Genomic DNA, 10,026 nt, shown 5'->3' on the forward strand with positions numbered 1-10,026 from the left:
ACGAGAATTTCTCGACAAGAACGTTTATACAAACAATCTTTCGTCTACATGAACTCGTCGTCTGAGCAATCACTCTCAACTGAGTAAATTCAATCATTCAGAACTTTCTTACGCAGAATACACAACACACCTACAATCTCGATCACCATTGATATCACACATTTCTCAGCTTCCCTCCTACAGATCGATCCATCCTCTCTTGTGACCGAATTTACTCTGGAACGACCATTGTCTTGGTTTAGGCCGAAGTACTACAGATTAATCTCTCGAATTCAAAGCACTCCCTTATTGCATTGTATCTGTGTGAGGTTTGACAGTTCGCTCGGTTCAAGGAGTTTCCTCCGCACGGTCGTCTCCTCAATTCCGTAAAAACCAGCAACTCGTTTTCCCCCATCTACACCACTAATTAGGATTACATACTAGTTGTCTAACTAATTCCTTATAATGAATGTGACTACGATGATTGAATCATCGAGCGAAGCGCTGCTCAAATTTTTTTGCCGAGATGGAATAAAGACTAAAAGTCACATAAGCTCTGTATAAACTAAGGGCTAACCACACCTTTTTAAATTCCAAACATACCCATGTAAGTGGATATCATATGGAAACTCACAGTGATGAGAATGTAATTGATTGCATATTTTATAACCTATAATGACTGTGGAAGGAACCATATTCTTAGAGAATTTATGAGTCAATTTAGTGAAATGTAAATCACTAGTATTTGGATTATTGATTCCATATTAACCCCGACAATGAAATATTGGGTATTGACTCATACAGACTTTGGCATAACCATAAAGCCACTTTGGTTGTGACATGATGATCGTTTTGAAAGGACTCATACGTACATCACTTTATTTGAGTGAACGAGACAACGGGAGAAAGATTGACAAAATGCGAAGTGACGGCATATCTCTCAATAAGTGTTTTCTAAAGTACTAGAGACAAAAACCCCTTCCCATTATGCTTTATGTAAGAAAGCATATCACTCATTTTACAAAGTCTTCAGTAAGAAAGGATCGAGACGATCCTAAGATGCAAACGGTAAACAATCCATATTACAAAAAAAACAAGGTGATATTTAGAAACATATCCATGCAGAATGCGGACCATAAAAGTACATATGACTCTGGTGAATGTTTTGGCACTGTGGACTAGTTATAGTTCCAAATAAGTTTTGCGTTTGGAAAACTACTAGCGTATATTATACATGTATAAGGGATCACCACCCCCATGTAAATGCTAGAGAGTGTGCATCAAAAATACTTGATGAATATTGGACATTTAATAAGATCAATATAGAGCATCTTATACCCAATGGTCTCGCACAGACTACCATCAAATGTTACAGATAATATCTAAGGGATAGGTTATGCGTACCAACCTACCTCTAATTTCTTTGGGGATATGCAGTATTACACACATCTTTACTTAATTCGTTTTTAGAATCCAATATTAATCAACCTTTTCTGCGTACCGGTTGGTAACTGAATTTAAGCCTGACATTCATGTTCTCACGCATTTTTGGTTGCACTATATGTGCCACTACGTCTCCACATCGTACTACGAAGGGTCTTCAAAAATGTTAAGTAGTTATGTTGGAAATGAGTTCTCAACAATTATCCGCATTTTTAAACCTTTTGACATGCGATCTCTCAACCGCTGATTTGCGGATAGTCAGTTTAATGGGATAGTCTTCCCGTCGTTAAGGGGAGACAAGAAAACGTGCAAACGTGCCTGTAAGGTTAAAAATCCTTAGTAAAGGATATGCACCGTAAACTAAGGTGTTACAACTACACTTGGTGGAAGTGTAATTGAGTTCGTGTCTCCATAAAGGAAGATGGAGATACCACTAGGTTCGATCAGTGCTCACCTAGAATGGAAATAGGTGAGTTAGGCACAACCTAATTATATCATCTGAAATAACCTCATAAGATTGTCTTTAAATATGTTAATGAATCAAACGGGAGGACGCTCCGAAGTTTTAAATGATTCTAGATAACAATGAAATCCTGACGGATTATGAGAATACACATGAGTCAATAGAAGGATCATGTGTGCACGGTGATCATATAATCCATAAATAGTTGCTCCATAAGTAGAGTACAATGAGATCGAACCATGCTTTATTTTGATTAATTTCAAATAAAGAGAATATTTGTCCTACGCAATCCAGGTAGAACTAAGTTCTTTGACAAATATACGGGTATTTTGTGTGGTAGTGCTAACCAACCAAGTGTAAAGCATGTGAGACATATGTAGTTATTTGTCACAAATGTAGTGAGAAGAATGAGGTATTAAAGTATAATGAATCACCTTGTGGCGCGAGGTTTCTCACAAACCCCTGGATCGCTTACTCTTTTGAACATCATAATGTTCAGTTAATTAGTTTGCTTGGTAGTTTCAAAAGAACTTGAAAAATAGTAGATGTGGTTATATCTCTGGAGATTTAGACTCAAAGATATTTGCAGAAGTGTATGATGGCCTTTTGCTTCCCAAGTCGAATAACTCTAAACCACGGAGTGTGTTTACAGTTACACTAGAACACTCGCTTATTGATTTAACAATCAAGCGGATATGGTATACCCGTCTAAGTGACTATTTGATTGGGAAGGGATAAACAAGTAAGGTTTTATGCCATGCGTATTAAATAAGTTCCCGATTCAGAATTATAGCTATCTACGTTGACGGTATGGACATGATAAGTACTCTTAATGGAATAAGAGATCTTAAAAGCTATTTGAAATCCGAATTTGAGATGAAAAAATTGGGGAAAGCTCGACCGAATACTGAGCTTGTGATATATTACCCACCAGTTTGCATATGTCTAAATTTGTTAGGCAATTTAACAAAGACATGCATCCTGATAGCACTCCCATGATTAGTCGAGGTTCAAATGTAAGTAAGTGGCCATTTCGTCAAAGGAAGATGACGAAGATGTGTTGGAAGATGAAATTCCCATATCTAAGTACAATATACACATTGTTGTACTTAGTATAATAATGTACTCGATTAAATTTTACATCCTCATGTTAGCTAGACATAACTCAGCGCCAATGCAACGTCATTGGAATGCTATAGTAAATGTAATCATGTACTTAAAAGTAACCATTGACATAAATTTGTTTTATCCCTGCAAAGACATTAAAAGGAATGATAATGAAAGTGCAATCCAAAAGTTGTTGATTATGAAGGAACAATAATCTCTTCTCCAACGAAAGTAATCAGGGGGGAATATGGTGGACTATTTTCTAGGTCATTACTGATATTCAGTTTCGAAAATATCATGACTAAAGGAACTGTCTGGAACAACTCTGAAAGTAATCAGGGGGGAGATGCCGACATAAGGGGGAGGATCCAAGGATATGATGTCGACAAATTTTACTTCGAAATTGAAGTTGTGTTGTACTGTTTTTCCCTTCGAGTCGAGAATAGTTTTTTCCCAAAGGGTTTTGTTACTCGACAAGGTTTTTAGCAAGAAAACACTAAAAGCATCAAGTATGTTGAATGTTGAAGACATAATGATCGCGTTGATATTATTTAAAATATCTGAATCAAAGAAATGAAACACGATAATCCGTTAAGCAACATAACTTCCAAAATCAACAATAGGGTCTTATAAACATTCAAGTCACCAAAGTAAAGTGTGATAAACTCCTTCTGACTGCATTAGACTAATGAAAATTTTCTGACATCATAGGGAGCATCTAATGGTATGTTGAACTATTTTACTTCACCGAGGTTGCTTTTTCCCACAGAGTTTTGTTACTCAGCAAGGTTTTTAATGAGACAACAACAAACACCGGGAATGTAATTTCCCAGCTAAGGCTATTGTCTTTCCCACAAGGATTTTCTGCCTTAGGAGTTGTGAAGCAACTAGTCAACTTCAACGGAGCAAAGTGATCATCTGCAACGGATCACCTTTACTTGCGTCTGTCACATTGTACTCTTTTCCATTCGTCAAAGTTTTATCCCACTGGGTTTTCCTTGTCAATGTTTTAATGAGGAAACGTATACGCATCCAACTATGTTCTAAGTTTACTTTATATTGTACTCTTTTTCTTTAGTTTAGGTTTTGTCCCTCTGGGTTAGTTGACGAAGTTTTAGCGAGACAATTAACTTAGACTCAGAGATCTTTGAAGATTGTATTACATGTGACGAACTGCATGTAAAGTACGAGACAACATGTGAAGTACTACGTGTGAATAGTTGTACCAAGGTTTTATCCCACTGGGTTTTTTCTTGTCAAAGTTTCAATGTGGAAATTGATTTCGACACAATTCATCAAGGAGGGAACGACATTTGAAGAAATACATTCAAAGCACTATATCTGAAGCAATATGTATACAGTTTTGTTATTGAACCGCACAAGGGGGAGTGTTACAGGGCCTATAGCCCATGGATGTGCGGTCCATCTAATTACCTAGAGTTTTCCTTTATATGTATATAATGTAACCTATATGTAGTATAACAACTATACTCTCTTTAATAAGATGATTCTCATTCTTGCCTCTTCTACTATCTTTTTCCTTAAACAAATTTTTATTTCTTCCTTATTCTTGTTGGGTTTCACTACCTTATGGCCCAACATCCGGGTATCCCCTTGACCAATTAAGGGAGTCAACCAACAAGTGTTCTTTTTAGGTCTACAAAAGGCATCAAAAGAGATGTTTTCTCTCAGGGGTTTATCTTCTCAAGTTTTGAGAAAAGAAAGGAGGTAGAGAGAGACTGAGTGAGAAAGAGAGGTGAAGCCACCATTAGAGTTGATTTTTTGGTGAGATTGAAGTAGTTATCTTTCAAGAAGAAGAAAGGGTTCTTAGCTAAGGATCTATTGGTTAGTGCGATGAAGATTTATTGATCGATTTCCACATCTTCAAAAGGGGAAAAATCTAGGGTTTGTTCAAACTAGTAATAAGTATCTCTTACACTTGCTATTATCAATTGATAGTGAATTTTACCTAATTAGGTGAATGAATTGTTGATCCACCCTTGCGGTGAGTGTAATTAGGCAAATTGGTTGTCCAAGTGCTATATGCACCTTGAGTTGTTGTTATCCCCAAATTGGGAGAATTGTGTGTAACCTATTGTTTGATTATAGTAGAAGATTTGCCCGCGGTTTTTTACCCTTCACCTTGGAGGGGTTTTTCCACGTAATTGCCGGTGTTGTGTGATTTGTTTTTATATCGTCATAGTTGTATTATTTCCACATTTGTGTTTTATTGCTTCTGATTTTCTTATTGTACATAGCGGCTCGGATTTTGTAAGTCTCCCCCAACAAGTGGTATTAGAGCTTTTGGGTTGAGATAATCATGTGTAATGACGGAAGCTAGCACTAGTAATATAATGGTTATTTTGACCGGTGAGAACTATGTGATATGGAAGGCGAAGATGGAAGATTGGTTATATTATGAAGATCTCTATGGTCCAATAGAGAGCAAGGGAGTAAATCCTAAGAAGATACAAGATGAAGTGTGGAGTGTTGCTAATCGTAAAGTTGTTAGTTTTATTCAACCATGTGTTGATGATTATATTATTCGTCATGTGTCTAGTGAGAAACTAGCATATTCTTTGTGGACAAAGTTAGAGGAGTTATATGATTAGAAATCTGCTTGCAACAAAGATTTTGACCGTGACAAGTCAAGAAGTAAATAAAAGTCTAGAAAAGAAAGGAGGTAAAAAGAGACTGAGTCAAGAAGTAAATCAAATGGGATGGGCATGGAATATGGGGAACGCACCTACTCCCCTTCCTTTTTCTTTAAATGGAGAGCGACGTTTGGGTGGACAGGGCGTATGGGAGACACGCCCATACCCCCTTTTAGTTTCTCCAAGGAATGATGGAGCTAAAACGCGCCTACTCCCTATTTTTTTCGTTTTATATACGAGACAACGTTTGATTCAATGTCTCTGAAATCTAATCGGTTGTCCGAGTGTTCTTAGTATCTCAAGCCTTTCATTAAATCATCCAGTCGAGTGTCTATGCATCTCGAGGCTTTTCGTAATTTCATTAGCTGATCGGGTGTCTATGCATCCCGTAGCCTTTGTAGATTCATCGGCCGACCGGATGTCTATGCATCCCGTAGCTTTTCGTAAATTCTTCAGCCGACTGGGTGTCTATGCATCCAGTGGTCTTTTGTAAACTCGTTAGCTATTCGGGTGTCTACGCATCTCGTAGCTTTTGTAAATTCATCGGCCGATCAGGTGTCTATACATCCCGTAGCCTTTCGTAAATTCGTCAGTCGGTCGGGTGTCTATGCATCTCGTGGCCTTTTGTAAATTCGTCAGCTCTTCGGGTGTCTATGCATCCCGTGGCCTTTTTCCTTTTCCTTTTCTTTTTGCCAGCGCCTTTTGATAGACTCATTTATGTGTCTATTTTGGTCTCAATGTATTGTTAGTGCTCGATTTTGTGATTATTTGATTATTTTATGTTTTTGTAGGTGTTTTTGGAGAAATAAACTCTTGTGGAGAAATTGGCTCGGAAAGTGGTATTTAAAGGCATCCCAGAAATGTATTAAAGGCACCTGGAGGAGTTGATAAAGGCACCCAGGAAAATTACTATTTACGCCCGAAAGTACTATTTGCACCCACCAAGGCATGTGCTAAAGGGGCCCCATCAGCGGATAAGGGGTGACCAAATTACTAAGGGGCACCCAAATTGCTATCGGCACACCGGAACAGGTTAAGGGGACATCACCTTCTTTCCCGTTTAAATTCTGTTTTGGCGGGAAAGCAACTGACAGAGTTGGATTTGATTTTTGGATATTTCCGAGAGAGATTTAATCACGGAGTTTGATTTCTGTAGTCCTGTTAAGGCTAAACAGGAATGATAATTCAATTTTATACGGTGGATTTGGGTTGGATAGCGAGTTTTGGCTAAACATGGAAAGGCATTTTCTCGGGTTTATATTTGGAAGAGTTTCGGCAGAGTTTAGTCGGATTTGAAGGCTATTTTGAATTGGTTACGACAAGACAGGGATAGTGACATGTTTGAGAACCAAAAGAAAGAAAGAAAATCTCGTTATTTTTGGTGATTTCGTCAAAACATGAGAGATAAACAAGTTACAGGATTTTCTGGGAATGTTATTTTAGCGTCCCTTAAGCTAGCAGCTGACTAATCTAAGAGATTAACTAAATAAATAGGCACTAAGAATCTAAATCATTTACTTAAACATTCAATTTAGGAATCTTCTACAAAAACTTAACACAAAACTAGCCCCGCTCAGAAATATATATATATAAGAACGTCTCACAAATGATACATATACAATAGTCATATGGTTTACAAATATAATATACAACATAATAAACATAGCCGAAGTAAACTAAAAAACAGACTAAATTTCTCGGAGCTTTCGTTGCGCAACTCTGACCTCTCTCTGAAACTGAAAGTGGGAAAGGGTGAGCACATCATCCCTAAAAGGGGTGCCCAGCAGGAATAACATTTAACTTTTAAGTAATAATAACAAGATTTAGAAAACAATAATATTTTCCTAAACATTCAACAGCGACCAAGTCACTGAAACAAACAAACAAACATGTATATGGAACAAACTCCTTCTTTCAAACAATATATAATATGGTGTCAACCAGTTACACACCTAATAGCTATTGATGTCACCCCTGTTGACCAATAATAAGCATAAAAACAGAATTCATGTAGATATATATGTGAAGGAGCGCATCCTATATACCAAACGTGGAAATTATCATTTCCCATAACATTTCATATTGACAACAAAACATTACAAGTCCTTTCCAAATCATGGAAAGATTCACAGAATCAACAAAATTATCATAATGCAATTTAAACAAAGCATGGAATGCACAAACAAACAATGCATGAGTTTGTTAAGCATAAACTTTTGTAAAAACAAGAATAATGGTTACAAAAGAGTCAAATGTATTCCCACCTCTTTTGATGACAAGCCACGCCTACCTCGAGATCCACGATCCACTGGTTCGTTCTTTGAATTGATCGTTGTTAATAACTAATGTTAATCAAACAAGAACTCTAAGAATCTATCCAACATGGCTCATACAAGAATCATACAAGTCTATCTAATAATTCTAAGTATACTTATGGTTCTATATCTCTTATTGTCTATCTTTAGCACATCTAAGATTTACTAATTCAATTAGATTGGTTTTGTAGAATAAGCCAAGGTCAATTTATACCATAAGCGGTCCAAATATCAAACTAAGGAAACTAACTCTAAGCCCAAGTTGACTAAACTTGACCCGATAACTCAAGGTCTAGCCCAAATGGGTCAACTAACAGTCACTGACGGTCAAAGGCTCAACTAACAGTCCACATCCGTCCAAGGTCAAGTCCAGGGTCAACTAAGTCAATGATCCAACTCAGTCAAGGTAAACTGAGTCAGGTCTGGTTAATGAATCAACTCAGGGTTAGACTGATTCAACTCAGTCAGATGATCTAAGTCAGGTAAGTCAGCTAGACTGACTAGGATGACTAACATGCATACTTCTATTGCAGTTACAAGAACACAACCATCCTAGTTCTATTCAGTTGATCAAAACACAAGTTATTCATTTTAAAAGAATTCTACAACTTCAATACAAATACAGAACTTCATAACTACAATTACAACTTCAAGTTCTATTTACCTGCAAAAGCAGTAGTAGCAAGCTTTCACAGCATTTAGAATATACAACTCTGCAATCACCACCAAAGAGTTATGAATGATATCCATTTAAATTCAATATCTAAACCCCCACCAGATTACTCCTCTACAACAATTCTTGAACTTCCATTCACAATTAAAAATTGTCTCAGCACCACCAATGTTAGTTGAGCATAACTCAAATGCACATCCTCCCAATCTGTATCAATCTCCATCTCATTCACCCAAACCAACTCAGCTTCAACTTTATTTCACATACACCCGCACTTACAACAATTCCCACAACACCACCAGACTATCTCCAACTCTAACTGCAATTAACTAGAATGCAATGACAATACCAAACCACTAATTCCGTTAAAGTACCTACAAAGTCTGGTTCAACTTCAGATCCTTCATCATTTCCAATTCCATAATATTCATCACTACAACAACCCAAACACCCATCTCAGACACAACCTAATCAATCTCATGTACTACCAGAACTGCAATACACTCTCCATCTACACTTAACAAACATTTGCACCTCCACTAGTTCAACAACACCATCTACAGTTCATAATTCTAACCAACAAAACTTCATTCCCAAATGAATTCACCGAGAACCCTTTCCGTTCTTCCTAAGTTCGATCCAACATCAATAGTAACACCATCACCTTCTTAACACGAGACTCCAATCCAAGTTCTTCATCAGCTCCCAAAACCATAAACCCCAACTCACTAATTCAATCAAAAACATCACCACAGCTTCCATCAACCACCAAATAAGAACAAACCCATCTCCTAACTTCTCTTTATTCACCCTTAATCGAATTCTCAAATTCAATTACTGAAACCCTAACTCCAAGATTAATTCCTTGTTCTTCAGACCAAAAACTAAACGCTAATTTCTTTGATTCTTCACTACAATTCGGTGAATCATTTGATAATTCTTCTTCCTTGTTCTCAATAATGAAAACCCATCTTCTAATTATCAATTTCTCATAAATTCAAACCTCTTTTGAAAACTCTAACTTTCACAGAAACATCTCTTCAGGATTCTAACGAAACCCAAACTCTGAGATCATAAACATCCCACTCGATTGATTGACTTCACTAATTTTCGGTAAAGTTTTCTCAACAGAGATTTCTTCTCTAAGACGCCAAAGAAGAAGAAGAAGAAGAAGAAGAAGAAAGAAGGAAGAAAGAAAATGAAAGAAGAAAAGAAAAGAAAGAATGAGAAGAAAAAGAAATACGAGTTATCAACTCGATTTGGTACTGACAAGACCACACCAAAATTACACGACACGCGCTGAAGATAAGTGCAGCCACAGGGTTAAGCTATGAAGTTACTATTTTGCCCTTCATACTTATCCGACGATAACTTCTTCGTCCGGTATTCGAA

The 10,026-nt window shown here is 37.0% G+C and overlaps 1 long non-coding RNA gene across 1 annotated transcript; it reads right to left on the reverse strand.

The window, feature by feature from the left end:
- Positions 1-7,198: 7,198 nt before the first annotated feature.
- On the reverse strand, positions 7,199-9,825 carry LOC113281095. The gene is made up of 2 exons (XR_003325905.1): positions 8,626-9,825; positions 7,199-7,382 (listed from the first exon to the last, which is right to left on the reverse strand). It is a non-coding gene; the product is annotated as an uncharacterized LOC113281095 (long non-coding RNA).
- Positions 9,826-10,026: the final 201 nt, after the last annotated feature.

The sequence above is a fragment of the Papaver somniferum genome, chromosome 5 (assembly GCF_003573695.1).
Source record: "Papaver somniferum cultivar HN1 chromosome 5, ASM357369v1, whole genome shotgun sequence".
NCBI classification, from domain to species: Eukaryota; Viridiplantae; Streptophyta; class Magnoliopsida; order Ranunculales; family Papaveraceae; genus Papaver; species Papaver somniferum.